Genomic DNA, 15,462 nt, shown 5'->3' on the forward strand with positions numbered 1-15,462 from the left:
TTACTCATCAGTTGACTTGCAAGTTGGGGAAAGCCATAAAGCTGTGACAAAATGAACATCAGCCTTTGCTTTCGCCAGTCTTCTTATACTAGATTTAGAATTTCTGACTCCATCTATATTAGTCTTTCTTCGCTCTTCGGTCCTTTCCCACGGTGTACCGTCCAACATAAACTACCGCCTTCGAACAGACAGTTTCTTTTTTTGCCATTTCAAAATGTTGGTACATCAAGAACAGTGAACACAATGAAGAAGAGGGTTAATCAACAGGGAACAATCGTGTTCCCTCCACCCAAATCTATGTCACATTGGTATCTCCCCCTTTTTGCACCAACTCTACCTCCTTAGTAACTGTCCTCCTTAGCACAACAGTCACATTTATGATCCTACAGTCAAATTGAGATTGTGGGCACGATAATTACACCTTTGTCTGCCTCACCAGTGTTTTACAGGGCAGAGAGCACCTGTTTGGCAAAGCCCTCTGGGTGTTGTGCCCCTGCTTTGGTTAGGTTCTTGCTGAAGTTTCTTCACTACATTCTTACTCTATCCCTCCAATTCAGGCCGGATCGGTTCTCAAGTATTTGTTCATGAAGTCCCCCACCCATACTATGTCATGTGGGCTTGCCCGGCCATGGAGTCCGGACATTATTCTTTCCATGATACATATGTTCAAGGCTACGTTGATCCACTCCCTTTTACATGGGGTGTGAGCCCTTTCCACTTCATGGCAATGCAGGCCCACGCTGCTAAAAGCAGGGATGCTGCCATTGTTGTCAGCATTACATTTTCCCCATCCACTTCCTCCATACCGAACAAGATCAACATGGGCAATTTATCCCGGGGATCTCGTCTAGTTCCTTGATCCACCCCACCCCAAGAATTCATCCCAAAATACTTGAATCCTTGGGCACCCCCACATGTGCCAATAGTCGGCTCTAGCACCACAAGCACTAAAACAGGAGATGGCACGCAGCTTGTATTGGCTCGAGATCGACATCCGAGAGGCTCCCCTACATAGTCTATCCCAAAGCGGTGTCTAATTCCACCCCCATGTCTTTTTCCCACCTCTGTCTATTCTTCTCAGTGGACCTCCTCCCTGCGGCTAACCGTTCCCCATACATTGCCGAAATCAGACCTTTCATTTTGGTACTTTTATCTAAAAGTTTTTCAAAGTGAGTGAGGTCCCTCTGTATCTTGTCCCTCCATACCCCCTCCGTTATCACCCCTTTTAGTTGAAGGTATGAGAAGACCGAGAGAGTCCCTATGTCCAGTGCCTCCTTCAGGTCAGTTATGGCAATGAATGGGCCATCCCTCCACAGTTGGCAGATTCTTTCCAGACCGGCGTCAAACCATTTCTGAAATCTGTCAGGGTTTGGGATTGCTTCTCGTACGCCCGGCACCAGAGGTGACTCAGGGGTAAGGGCCAAGTTGTTAACCCCTTCATTTCAACTTCTTGAAGCCAAATGTTCCACATCGTTCCCACTATAGGATGATCTCTGATTCGGCAGGGAAGCTTGCTTCTTGGCACCCGCAGCCATTCCCCTGCCATAGCGGGGGACAGCTGAAGGTTGTCCAGGGTAAGCCACGGGAGGTCCCTCAGGGCCCTAAGGTGGGGTATAGGGACCCTCAGTTGTGCCGCTTTATAGTAGATTTTCATGTCTGGAAGCCCCACTCCACCCTTTTCTTTAGGCAAGGTCTGGACGTCACTGGATATCCTAGCTCTTTTCCCCTGCCATAGGAATCTCAGGAGAGCATTCTTTGTCTCCCGGAAAAAAAGTCTGGAACCAGGTTTGGGAGCATCTGGAATGCACAAAGAAACCTCAGGAGGCAGACCATCTTAAGGGCATTAAGGCATCCGAGCCATGAAAAAGTCCATTTTATCAGATCTGCCTGAAATTTGGATAACAGGCAGGGGGGGTTAGCATCAGATAAGTCTCCCAAGTATCGTAGTGTGCCTAGATTGACCTGCACCCCTAATGAATTGAACCTCTCGATTTCCCCATTCCTGTCCAGGGGAAAAAGAACAGATTTAGCCCTGTTGATTTTGAACCCCGAGAGGACACAGAATTGCTCAATCAACCGAATGACTCCGGGAATGGAGGTCAGGGGGTTACTCGGATGCAAAAGCAAATCATCTGCATAAAATGCCGCCAATATATGTACTCCACTCCCCCCCCCCTCCAACCAGGAATAATCCTACTTGGAGGTCATCTCTAATTCTCTGGGTGAGAGGTTCCAATGCTCAATCCGAACCAGCGGGAGTATCCCCCCTCCCCCATTTACTGCAATGCACGCCATTATCATACGGAGAAGCCTGTTTCCCATACCTACTTTAGCGAGTACCTCTTTGAGAAATCCCCACTCCACCCTGTCAAAAGCCTTTTCGGCGTCAATCGAGAAGGAGGACGAGGTCCCCGGACAGCCCCCAAGCTTCATGGATCAAGTGTAAGGCTTTCCTCATCGTGTCAGCCCCCGTAATCCCTTAATAAAGCCCACTGGGTCCGGGTGGATCAACTGGGGCATGTGCTCCCAGTCTCGCCGCCAATACCCTGGAGTATATTTTGGTGTCAATGTTCAGGAGAAAAATGGGGTGGTAGAATCCACATAATCGGGGGTCCCTGACCTCCTTGTGTATCACTGTTATCAGGGTCCGGGAAAAGGATTCTGGGGCTTCCCCTGTCTCTAGGATGTCATTAAACCGCTCTACTATGAGTGGCAGGAGGAGGGCAAGGAAGGTCTTGTAAAACCCTACCGGAAATCCATCCTCTCCGGGGGCATTCCCTGATGATAATCTGGCCACTGCCCTATTGATTTCTTCCTCTGATATGGGGGCCTCGAGCACCTCGGCTTCTTCGGGAGACAACCCGGGTATCTGTGTGCTTGCCAAGTATGTCGTTATGTCTCCCGCCTCTGGGGTAGCCTCTGTCTTGTATAGCTTTTCGTAGAAGGAAACAAAGGCGTCTTGAATCTCCTCTGTCATGTTGTACTGTACTTCGTCCCTACATTCTATGTCCTCGACCCACCTTTCGGCTCGCTGTCCCCTCAGTTTGGCAGCCAACAGCGCATCCGCCTCATCACCTGTCCCCTCCTCTAGCAATCTCAGTTCCTCGCTCTTCTCCCCTTGCCTCCCGGACCCATTCCTCCCACCGCTCTGTAGTCTTGCACGCCCACTTCTTGAAGTGTTTGATCTCTGCCCTCAGTCTATTTTCGGTGAGTGTGCGCTCCCTCTATTTCGTTGCCCCTTCTCTAATCAATCCCTCTCCATGTCGCCTTCCCCGCCACCCATACGCTTCTCTTCCGGACCACCCCTGTATGGTTTGTTTTGAAGTATTCCCCCATTTCTGTACCCTCCTGTGAATCGAACACTGGATCCTTCCACAGGGATTCATTGCACCTCCATTTGTACCCCGGGGGACCATTCCCTGGCAATTCAAATCCACTGTTGCCATATTGTGGTCAGACCAAGTAATCGGGTAAATCTCAGAACCCACAGCTTCTCCCCATACGTCCCTTGAAACATACATATAATCAATTCTGGTGAAGGTTCTATGTGGGGGCAAGTAAAAGGTGTAGCTCCTTTCCTTTGGGTGCCAGCGCTGCCTTTTTTCCCGCAACTCATATGCATCCAGCCTTTCCAGGACTTCTCCATAACCCTGTCTCAGTAGTTCCTTTGTCCCTGCCATCTGCACCAGTCTAACTGGACATCCACCCCTATGTAAAAGTCCCCTATTATGAGGTGGCCTGAAGCTTCAAGCATTATTTTCGGGAGAGTTTTTTTTCAGGAATCTTAACTGCCCCTGATTCAAGCCATAAATTGTGGCAAAGTTAAAGAATATCTTTTTAACGGTGCCTGAGACCCACACTTTCGAGACCACCATTTTCAGGACTTTCCCTATGAGGATACCCACACCTGCTTTCCTCAGGGTCCCTGATCCCCAGTAGTCCTGCAAACCAAACCACTTGGGACAACCCACTCCTCTCCTCTACCAAATATAGTCTCCTGGAGGAACAAGACATCCATTCCAGCTCCTCGGAATACCCTAGCCACCAAGGACCACTTTGCGGGTGAATAAAGCTCCTTGACATTCAAAGTCCCAACCCTCCGATGGCCTGCCCATGCCCCATCAATTGCTACCGCCATCCTGACAGTGCCCTGTGGGAGGACCCATCCCACGGCCTGGGCGGACAGTGCCTGTCCTACCACTTCCCCTCCACCGAGGACCATCGATTTGAGAAGCGCCGTACCAAGACCCCATCTTCAAGCCCCCCCACCCCGAACCCCACAGGCTCACGACTCCCCCCGGTTAGCATCACCAGGATGAAGCCAGACCACCAGTTGGACCCAATCCGATCTGGCCCCTTCATTCAACATCACATTACCCTAGAGCCCTCAAACTCCCGCACCCACTCTGGGCTCAAATGGCAAACTTTAACTTCAACTTTCAAAAACCTTCAGCAAACCTTTGCCTTAAAAGTACTACAATATTCCGGCATTGTGTTGTAAGACACCAAATAGCGTACTGGCTGGATCCATTTTCCACATTGCCCTTGAGACTAGACCCCCCCCCCCAAATGAGAGCGTCTTCCACCAGGATGTACTCCAGCTCTGGGTCAAGTGTCTGCAGCGGGCGATGTGTTCAGCTTCCTACATTTTCTAGATCCCGGTATCCGTCTTCTTTTGGGTCCTTTGATAAGCCACTGACTATCAACCTCTGCCTTTTCCCTCCGATTCTGTGTGGTGCTGGGTTCCCCCAGCAGTTCCTCTGACACTCTCCGGATGTCTTCTTCCGTTATCAGCTTGTATTTGTGTCCGTCAACTTCAAAAGGAAATGGAGAACAGGAACCCCCACCTGTACCTCACCCCCTTTTCATTCAACCATTTTGTCAGGGACAAGCACAATCTTCTCTTGGCAAGGGACAAGGAGGATAGGTCCTGGAAGATCATCACTCTAGATGTGCCAAACATGACCGGGCCTTTCTTTTTAGCTTTCTAACGGATCTTTAGTTTGTCCGAATAATTGTGGAATCTGGCGATGACGATTTTGGGCCCCCCACCTCAACGCCTGCTCCGTGAATGCTTTCGATTTTCGCTTCATCAATGGCATCAATATCAAAAACCAGTTTTGTGACGTCATGTAATGTAATGCTCTCCTCAGATCCACCTCGGTCTCCCCAACCCTCTCCAGGATCCCAAAAAGCCTTAGGTTGTTCCGCCTTTCCCGGTTTTCCAGGTCGTTTATTGTCACTGAACAGAGACTAAAGATGGGATATTGAGCAGATACATTGTTACTGTAATTGGTTATTTATAATTCGCTTAATACCCAGATGTTTGTAAGCGCGGACCCACGGATCGGGCCGTTTTGCCCCACATTGTCTTGCTTCCAAGGCGAATGCATTGCCGCTGAGCTATCCTTCCGGCCCAAAAAAAAACAAGTAGACCACTGCGTCATCGGGAGAAGGGAGTCATTCTCTTAACCTTGAATTGTTTTGAATAGTGGTAGGGTCAGTTAGGATTAGTTATTGAACAGCAGACTCTTTAATTTGTACATTTCCAGACAACTGACGAGCACATTCGTTATTTATATAGGTAGGCAATAAGGAAGATGGGCCTTATATTTCTTAGTAATAAATAATTCTTGGAAATGTCGTCAAAGTGCCCGGTCCTCCTCCTGTCCCTCCACAATACATAATCTTATATAATCTTCTTCAGGAAAACTATGGGAAATTTGGCTGAAATCCAGCTTAGCGTGACCACTTTATTGCGGCAGTCATTCCATTCACTGTAGACTATTCCCCTCAGAACCTCTGAACTCCAAAATGACCCTAACCCTGGCCTCAAACACACCTAACTCAACCTCAGATCAGTAATCTGTTTTATCAAGTACAAAAAACTCTACCCATCAATCAGATGTGCAGAGGACAGAGTTTGTGTTATATAAAAAAAAAAAAAAGGCTGGTGTGAGTGTAGAATGCCCAACTGCAGCCATCATGTATTTAGCAAGGGTTGCAAAGCAATTGTATACCTGTGTATATATACCTTGCACACATTGCTGGAGGAAAACGTGGAAACGCAAAGGTGTCAATGCTGATCCTTCTGTGATTGAAAGTCCCACTGCGGACCAGAGCTTATGGCTTTTATGGCTTTTTCACAAACCGTTTAGAAGGGGTAAAACATAAATGGCTCTGATTTATAGGAACACATCTTTAATAGGGCCCCTTGATGAATACTCTGAGCTTTTTGACCTTAACTCTCGGACAAGGAAGCTTTTAATCTGCAGGTTCATCTAACACATGTTTTAGGCAAGATTGTTTACCAGTTGTGGAAACTATTTTAACAAACTGTGGGCCTCATCAAATCTTTCAGGCATATCCCCATTTATGCTATGACAAGGCCAGTGCTATGACAAGGCCAGTAACTTGGTCTTGTCAAGAGGGGGTCGTAACCCCTCTCAGCCAAGGGGTAGGAGGCCTACCAAGGAGAAATCCAGAACAAGTCCTACCTCTGAGGTGAACTGTGGCAGTTGAGAGGACCCTGCCCAGCCCCCCCCCTTGTGCTAGCATGTTTCCGTGCAAACCACATTATGCCCAAGCTATACCTCAGAAACTACTTGTCAGTTCTTTACTGATTTTCCTAGAGAAACACAACAATCCAGTACAGTGCAGAGCAAAGAGCTCCCGACGAGTGCCCCACAGCAAAGAAAACGCACCCACCAGGCAGCACGTCGCCAGTTCCCTCAGAGACTCATTCTCCGAAGCAGAAGTGGATAGACCCACAATGCATGTGCAGCAGTAGAAACAGCTGCACAATGCAGCTGGGTGATTGTGGAATTCAGATGCAGCCACTGCCAGCTTCATAAACCCCTTACATTCTTGGGATTTAACAGTGGGGCAACCTGACCGGGCACCATCAACAAAAACAGAAACAATGGATTTACCGGGTGTCAAAGGCATTCCACGTGATGAAAGTGGGCGAGGTATAACTCGCTATTTCTCAACACACAAAACCCCACCGCCCAGGTGGGGAGGATAGGGCCAGATTGGCATGGAAAAAAGGACCAATCCTAAAAGAGTAGGAGGGATATCAGCAAATAACTGGAAGCAGGAAGTGTGGATTCTCGGGGTGAGATCAAAAGTTAGAGGGTGACCAAGAGAAGAAGTGGTGGATTGCTGAGGCAAATTGTTGAGCACGTTCAGTATTGGCTACAGCGTGCAAGTGGTACTGTGGTGTGTGTGTGTTAGTGTGACAAGTGTGTAGAAAGATCAGAGTAAGTAGTAGTTGTGAAATGGATGGTACTGAGTGAAAAGAGGGTGACAGTGTGGGGGTTGGAGTAGGAGGGAAGATTAGTTGTTTGGAGTTGGGAGTACTAGTAAGAGGGCTGGATAAAAGAAGGCGGAAGTACAAGTGGATGAAGGAGAAACAACAAAGGGTTTAGGCAAGATCTAGGAGGACTGAGAACATTGAAGGGACAGATAATTAGTGGCAGGAATTAGTCAGATTGGAAAAGCATTAAGAGTAGGGAGAGATAAGAGTGAGTTAGAAGGGGCCTGATTCCAACAGTGTAATTGCAAGACACTACACAAATTCCCATTAGAACACTAACCACTGAATAGTGCAGGGAATGTTTGAAAATCTCTGAGGGCTTCTAGTGAGACAAGGCATTCAGCTTTTAAGTCCTCGTCACTTGCAGAAGATCGAACTAGACAGTAGGGCTAATTATATGTATTTATATACATGAGGAACAATGCTCTTTTGAACACAAAAGCATGTACAATAGATAAGAAATCGATTTGGTGGCAAGCAGTGAGGTTCTTACAATTGGGGCGGCGGGAGGAGAATATGGAGGGACGTTCTGACCAGGTTATGGAGGAGTTAATGGAACAGTTACCAGGAACATCATGAGTGGACATACATAGATTAAGGACAATGAACATTGGACATTTTTAAGTGCATGTAGGCGGTACGGCCAACTGTGCCCAGGATGTGACCATTATCGGTGATGTGCTAGAGTGGAGTCAGAGGAAGTGCAGGACAGAGGCAGGTTAGAGGAGAGGGGCATTTTTTAGCTAGCAGGCAGAGAGGTAGGTTAAGAGGGTATCTCAGAGGCGAGGAGGCGGGCTTTTAGTTTGGTTTTGCACAAATCTATCTTGAACGTTTCTTGAATGTTCGAGGGAAGAAAATTCCATGCAAGTGGAACAAGAAGAGAGTAAGAACGGAAGCAAGAGGAAGCACAGGGAGGGCAAGGAGCCACAACGGTAGTCCAGGAGGCAGAGCACAGATGATAAGGCTTATGAAGTTGGATAGAGCAGGATAGACATGGTGGTGCCTTACCGCGAATAGATTTGTGAACCAGGAGAAGACATTTAAATCTGGCCCTGTTTTGCATCAACATCCATCCAGCTAAAGGGTGTCACAGTATTATTTTTATGGTGGTACGATAACCATCTAGCCAAATGACAGTATATCATGGTTATTGCGGTATAGCAGATGGAGTGAACTAATCTTAAATATTTTCTTACAAAGGTCATAAATTGTCAGATTTAGCATCACAAACAAAACCAGGCTCCCAGGGCCAGAATTGGGCTTTTCAACATACTTTCCACTGAAATGCCACCCCTTGCTTCCACCAAACATCACACACGTGTGGAGAGGAGGAGTGGGGGGGGAGGGGCAAGCTCTGCTGCGACTGGCAAAGCAAACTTAATAGCTTTTCTCCACTGGCTACGGTGAAGATGAACATGTTAACATCTTGATAATCTGCATGCCACAGATCAATGGAGGCTGATGGTAGTATGCGCTTGTGCGCATACACGCACTCTCTGCATTACTGCCTTTAGTTTACTTGCGGGCCAAAAGGTGTTCAACAATCATGGATATGTTACCCCCTGGTATGGCCGAGATGAGTGAATTTTGCGGTGTGACTTACTATATGTAAATTCAATGATAGAACCAGGGAAATCCCCCATTGTCACGTTTAGAAAACATTATACATATATAAACCCCAAAGCGCCAACCCAAAGTAAATCCTTTTCCTTCTAGGAACTGTATTTAGTCTTCCTATTGCTAACATACTGATTTTGTGTCAGGCACGTGTGGTTTACAGAATGGCATTAAAAACTGCTCCAACTGAAACTACTTGTACCAAAAAAATGATTTTTTTTTTACATTGCCTTTTTCATTTGAAGTTCTTTAACTTACCATCAAGTCAATGCTTTTTAGTTAACTTATGAATACGCAGGCAGGATTTTCCAGCTGTAGCAAGGTAGCATTTTGAAACTTGTCTATGCACATTTTAGCTGATCCTCCAGGAATCTAAGGCGGCTGGAGAACTGGTCTTTCATGGCGCTCACTCGTTGATCGCCTTGAATGAGAGTGACTAGTGGAAGTGTTATAATGCACATTTTGAGCAATGAGCTTGCGGCTCAGTCACAGGTCATCGCTTTGAAAATTGGCCCCGACTTGCATTTTTCTGGAACCACATGGCATGGGCATCATGACCCCTCGTGCGACAAAAAGTTTTTTTTGACAACTTTTTATCCCATTAAAGGGAGAAAAGTCGCTCATGTGCGGTCTGATAGCCCATGTCATTGTGTTTCTTTTGTTAAAATGTCATAGCCAACACAGACACACCGAAAGGTTGCATAGTGATCTAATCACAATAGCTTGTTTACCATCTGCCTGGTGTATTATGAAGGTCTGATGTCGGAGTTGGAGTCGCCACTGACCATATAAACCTAAAGGGACAGCGTTCAGTGGGTGCTGTTTATTTCTTTCTTGATTCTTGCAATACATGTTCATTTACCTTCTTAAAGAAGTGTCAAAAAAAAAAAAAACATTGAAAATGACAAAGTTAAAATACATATCGGCACAAATATGGCCCAGACCCCCACCTCCCAACAGCCCCATCATTACTGTTTTCCCCAGGTCGGAGTGCATTTAGGACCCTTGTGATGCAGGTTCAGAGCGAGGAATGCTTTTATGGGTGGTGTCACAAATTGAGAATAGCCTAAGAAATATTTTACCCCCATTGCTCTGGATACTTCAAATTGAATGTAGAATCTGTCCTGCCTGCTTGAGTCCAGTGCCATATGCAGCAGGCAGGTAGGTGAAGGATCAAGCGAAGCAACAACTCTAGTGCCAATGTGCAAATCTACACAGAGGACATTGGGGGCGGGCAGTTTATTTACTAGCAGAAAGCACTGATAGGCCTAGTGTTCACACAGTCTACAGCAGGGTCGGACTGGGGCATAAAATTGTCTCGGGCACCAACATAAAAGTGGCCCACAGTTGCAAATGGGAATTCATTCCTTTTGGAACACCGATTGAATAGTACCCAAGGGGGAGATTTTTGATAACATGTGATGCAAATTGTTAATTTAAAAAAATATTTATTCAGCAACAGTAGTCAAAACTATTAGCAGCATAGTGAAGTCACTCAAACTGGCCCACTTTGGCCAAAAAAGTGCCCCACTTTGACCCAAAAAACTGGCCCACACAATCATTTAGCTTGTTTGGTTCGGCCATGGGCCTATTGCCCAAAAGGCCAGTTCATGCCTGGTCTACAGAGCTAAAGTTGTTTCTGGACATGCATCAGAAGGGCATCAAGTTCATTCCCCCTTTGAATTCTGGGATGTGTAGTTCCCCACCTTTCAAATTGGTGAGAAAACTACAAATCCCAGAATTCTAAGCTAAAACAGAACTTGACGGCTATCTGATCCATGACCATGAGAATCTCAAGTTCCTTGAATCTAAACCTTGGGGAGAGTAATTCGATACGCATGACTTCACTGGCCATCTTTTTTTTACAATTTGCCCAGCCAGAGAAAGATCTGTTCCAATGTGTGTTTGCTCATTGCAGTAGGACCTTAACTTACTGAACGAATGGTATGTGCGATACATTTCTGCTCCTGCTGGCTGAGTGGTTGATAAGCAGAGTGCTCCTGGCTCCACTGTTTTGCAAGTCACTGAAAGTTTTATTACATTTGTTTACATATGAACAAAAGGAAAAATAAAATGCTCACTTTCAGTTCAGGCCCTCAGTTCACCCTTGTGATGTCCCTGTGGTCTTGCTAATTGCATATGGAAAATGGGACAATCACCATAGAAGATCTGCCCTGTAGCGCAGAGCATCGTGATTTTGTAAAAACGTTTAAAATCTATATGCTGGATTTCAAATAAATAATGCCTGAAGCAAAATAACGTTGTTCTAGTTTGCCCATGAAATCCAGGTCTGGCGGATTCTACGAACTGGAATCTTCGGTATGCTTATAGAGCCAGTCAGTCAGCTCATCGTTACCAGCTTTGCATGGGGAACACAAAGGTTCAGGCACTGGGTAGCTGTAACGCTCACCTGATTCCCGCAGAGGCGCCGGTCTTGACTGGGTGAATGCCATATCTTCAAAGGTGATGTGTAACACACGATTGGCTCTTTGGGCTGGACCTCTGTGCACTGTATGTCTGACTTCGAAGAGTAAGATGTCTGCAGATAGAAAATATGGGATTAATGAACTGGGGTTATTGGGTGCCTCTCTCCTCTTCCCTTTCTCTTCTCCTGTAGAACCCCAAAGGTTAACACCCTCACCTTAGGTAAGTGAACGCCGAGCTCTCCATCTGCCTCGGGGTAGGGTGCCGTAACCAGTTTCTTCACTGGATAAGGGTGCAGGCCTCTTGACCTCAGAGGACTGCTGTCCGTCGTTAACTGCACGAACGGTAAGTTCTGGGCACTTCAAATGTCTTAAAAGTCTTTTGTAATGATATCTCTTGTTTTGCAGGGTTCCGGCGAAGGCGGATGGCGGGCTGATGAGAGTTGAGGATCGAACCCGCGTGAGGAATGGAAGCGCCTGGAAGCACGTAAGTAAGCGCTTGTAGCCTGCTTCACGATGCGCACTAACTGTCCCTTTTATCTTGCAGGTACAAGTTCGGAGCTTTAGAGAAGCTGAAGGGTGCTGGAATACCCACTGGATTCGGCGTGGGAAGGAGTAATGGCACGTGAGTAATAAAGTTGCCCAATGTCTTTAAACGCACCTTCTTTTGTCTTTCAGATGCGGGATGCAGTGCGAAGACCTCCGGAGCATGCGAAGAGTAGGTAAGCCTTTGTCTTTCAGATGCCGGAATGCAGCGCGAGGCGTTGGTGACAGCCGATGGACCAGGTAAGAGATGCGCTGCCACTGAAGACCGTAGTGCTAACCTGTTCTTTCTTTGTCTTTACAGGTGCTGCTGAAGACTGGATTCCAGGATGGTAAGCCTTTGTTCCCTTAGGCCCAGGATCAGAAGCAGAAGACACGATGAGCGTTCTGCTGCAGAGAATGCAGAATAACGCAAAGCAAGATTCATCCATCGGGTGTGGTTTAAATAGCCTCCTGTAGTGCTTAGGTGTCTCCTTCCACAGCCACGCCTAGGTAAGAAAAGAGTTCCTGCTTTCCAGAAGAGTTCCAGTGTTCTGAACCTAGGGAGTGGCTCCTGCCCCACCCAACAGGAAAAGTAGTCCCAAACAGAAGAGGATCAGGGGTTCAACTGGCAGGTAAGTAAGCAGCAATGGTCTGCTGCAGGTAAATCCACCCAAGCATTATGAGCCTGGCGCTTCCAGCGCTGGGACTGGGCATCTTTATGAGCCTGGTGCCACTGGCGCCAGGACAGGGTCCAAAAGGTCCCAATTGGGACTGGCTGGCACTCGGAACCGGGGTTATGGGTCTGCTTCCAAGGGAGTCGGGCAAGTCCTGATCTTTTGGAAGCAGTGATCATGACAACACCCCCCCTCAAGGCCCCTCCAAAACCGGGCTTCTCCGGGGGTTTGGGCTTGTTAGGAAATGTTCGATGAAATCTTTTGATTAGACGAGGCGCGTGGACATATTCTGCAGGTTCCCAGGATCTTTCTTGGGGACCGTAGCCTTTCCAGTCAATCAGGTAAAATAGTTTAGATTTGGAGATCTTGGAATCCAGGATGCTTTTGACTTCAAACTCGAGTTCTCCATCAACTAGAATAGGTTTTGGAGATGTAGTTAGTCGGGTTTGAGGTTGCACGGGTTTTAATAGAGAGACGTGGAAGACCGGATGTATCTTCATGTGAGGGGGCAAGTCCAACTTGACCGCTACTGGATTTACTATGGTAGTGATGGAATAGGGACCAAGGTATCTTGGGTTGAATGTGCGTGGTCCTTTTAGAGGTAGATATTTGGTGGATAACCAGACTTGATCTCCTACTTGATATTGGGGGGCTTCCTTCCGATGTTGGTCTGCTCCTTTCTTGTATTGTTCTTTAGCCCTTTGAAGGTGAGAAACAGCTTCCTTAAAGGCTTGGGTGATTGTAGAATGCAGGTGGTCTACTGCTGGTGTTCCAAGATCTTGGAGTGGATCCAACTCCGAGGTTCGAGGGTGACTACCGTATAAAAGAAAAAAACGGGGTCTTCCCAGTTCCCGAGTGGACAGAGTTATTGTAGGCATATTCGGCTATCCAAAGGATATCTTTCCAAGTTTTTTCAGTTTGTTGTAGCATGCAGCGCAAATACTGTTCCAGAGTTTGATTGGTCCTCTCGGTTTGTCCGTCGGTTTGAGGGTGGTGGCTGGTCGAAAGTCTCACATCAATTTGAGCCGACCGACAGCAACTTCGCCAAAAATGAGAAATAAATTGACTACCTCGATCCGAAATTAGAACTGAAGGAAAACCGTGCAGTCGGACGATGTTTTCGAGAAATTCTCGGGCCAGAGTTGCTGCTGTTGGTAAGCCTTTGAGTGGAATGAAATGCGCCATCTTGGAGAATAGGTCCACGATTACTAGGATCGTATTGTATCCGGAGCATGGAGGTAGATCGGTGATGAAGTCCATAGAAAGCGTATGCCAAGGGCGAGGCGGGATGTCAATAGGGCGTAAGAGGCCGGCTGGTTTTTCCTTTTGACTCTTGTTTTGGGCGCATACTCCACAGGACATTATAAAGTCTCTGATATCTTTTTTCCAAGACGGCCACCAGAAGTAGCGCTTGATCTTTTCCGAGGTCTTGGTCATACCGGGATGTCCTTCCATTAAAGAATCGTGATAACAAGGGATTACCTTTTTCTGTAAATCTGTGCTGGGCAGGTATAACCGTTCTTGGAAATATAATAGGTTGTCCTTCACCGTAAAGTCCTTTCCCTGCAGATGCCAATTCTGTATGTCTGCTGGAGTTACCAGTAGCCTGGCTTTATCCTTAACTTCCTCTATGGATTGTGTGGCGATTACACCTAGAATTCTTTGTTCTGGAATGATAGGTACAGGTTTAGGATTGATCAAATGTTCTTCCACTCCCATCCGAGAAAGGGCATCAGCTTTACCGTTTTTTGTACCAGGTCGATGGGTAATTATGAAGTCAAATTCGGCAAAGAATAGTGCCCAACGGAGTTGCCTAGAGGATTGAGCTTTTGCGGTTTTCAAATATTGCAGGTTTCGGTGATCTGTAATCACAGTAACGGTGTGTCGGGCCCCCAGAAGATAATGCCGCCAAGCCTTAAAGGCGGACTTGATAGCTAGAAGTTCCTTATCAGTAATAGTGTAATTGATTTCAGGAGGCGAGAATTTGCGGGACCAAAATGCCACGGGATGCAACTGATTGGTTACTGGGTCTTTTTGTGATAGAACTGCCCCCATGGCAAGGCTCGAAGCATCAGTTTCAACGATGTAGGGGAGTTCTGGGCGAGGATGTTTTAAGATCGGTGCAGAGATAAATCTAGTCTTCAAATTCTGGAAAGCTTGTTCCGCCTCGGTAGACCATTCAAAACGTTTGTTTTTCTTTAACAAGGCGGTGATGGGCTGGACTATTCGAGAGAATTCGGGTATAAACCTGCGGTAAAAGTTAGCGAAGCCTAACATGCTTTGAACACCTTTTACGGAGGATGGCGATGGCCATTTGAGAATTGCATCGACCTTCTTTGAATCCATACGCACTCCGCTAGGTGATAATATGAATCCCAAGAATTCAACTTCAGTCACCTTGAAAACACATTTTTCCAACTTAGCGAAAAGTTTGTGTTGACGCAATCTCTCGAGGACCATTTTCACGTGTTTCCGATGTTCAGTTTCCGATGAAGAATAAACGAGGATGTCGTCAATGTAAACAACAACACACACATCTATGAGCTCTCTGAGGACATCGTTCATAAAATATTGAAAGGCAGCCGGGGCATTGCAAAGTCCGAAGGGCATGACCTGATATTCAAATAGCCCATACTTGGTGCGGAAGGCCGTCTTCCATTCATCGCCCTCTTTTACTCGTACCAAGTGGTAGGCTCCTCTAAGATCCAGCTTTGTATATATGCATGCTTTTCTGACTTGGTCCAGGAGTTCAGGGATCAAAGGTAACGGATATCTATTCTTAACGGTGATCTGGTTCAGGGCGCGATAATCTATACAAGTTCTAAGGTCCCCTTCTTTTTTTGGAACGAAGAACAAAGCTGAGGAAGCAGGGGACTTGGAAGGACGAATAAACTCATTCGCTAGG

At 46.7% G+C, this 15,462-nt stretch overlaps 1 protein-coding gene across 2 annotated transcripts in view; it reads right to left on the reverse strand.

The window, feature by feature from the left end:
* Window positions 1-15,462, reverse strand: part of KTI12 (KTI12 chromatin associated homolog) — a 298,251-nt gene that overhangs the window by 38,210 nt on the left and 244,579 nt on the right. The gene's annotated exons all lie outside the window — the stretch shown is intronic.

The sequence above is a fragment of the Ambystoma mexicanum genome, chromosome 11 (assembly GCF_040938575.1).
Source record: "Ambystoma mexicanum isolate Mex_15411 chromosome 11, UKY_AmexF1_1, whole genome shotgun sequence".
NCBI lineage: Eukaryota > Metazoa > Chordata > Amphibia > Caudata > Ambystomatidae > Ambystoma > Ambystoma mexicanum.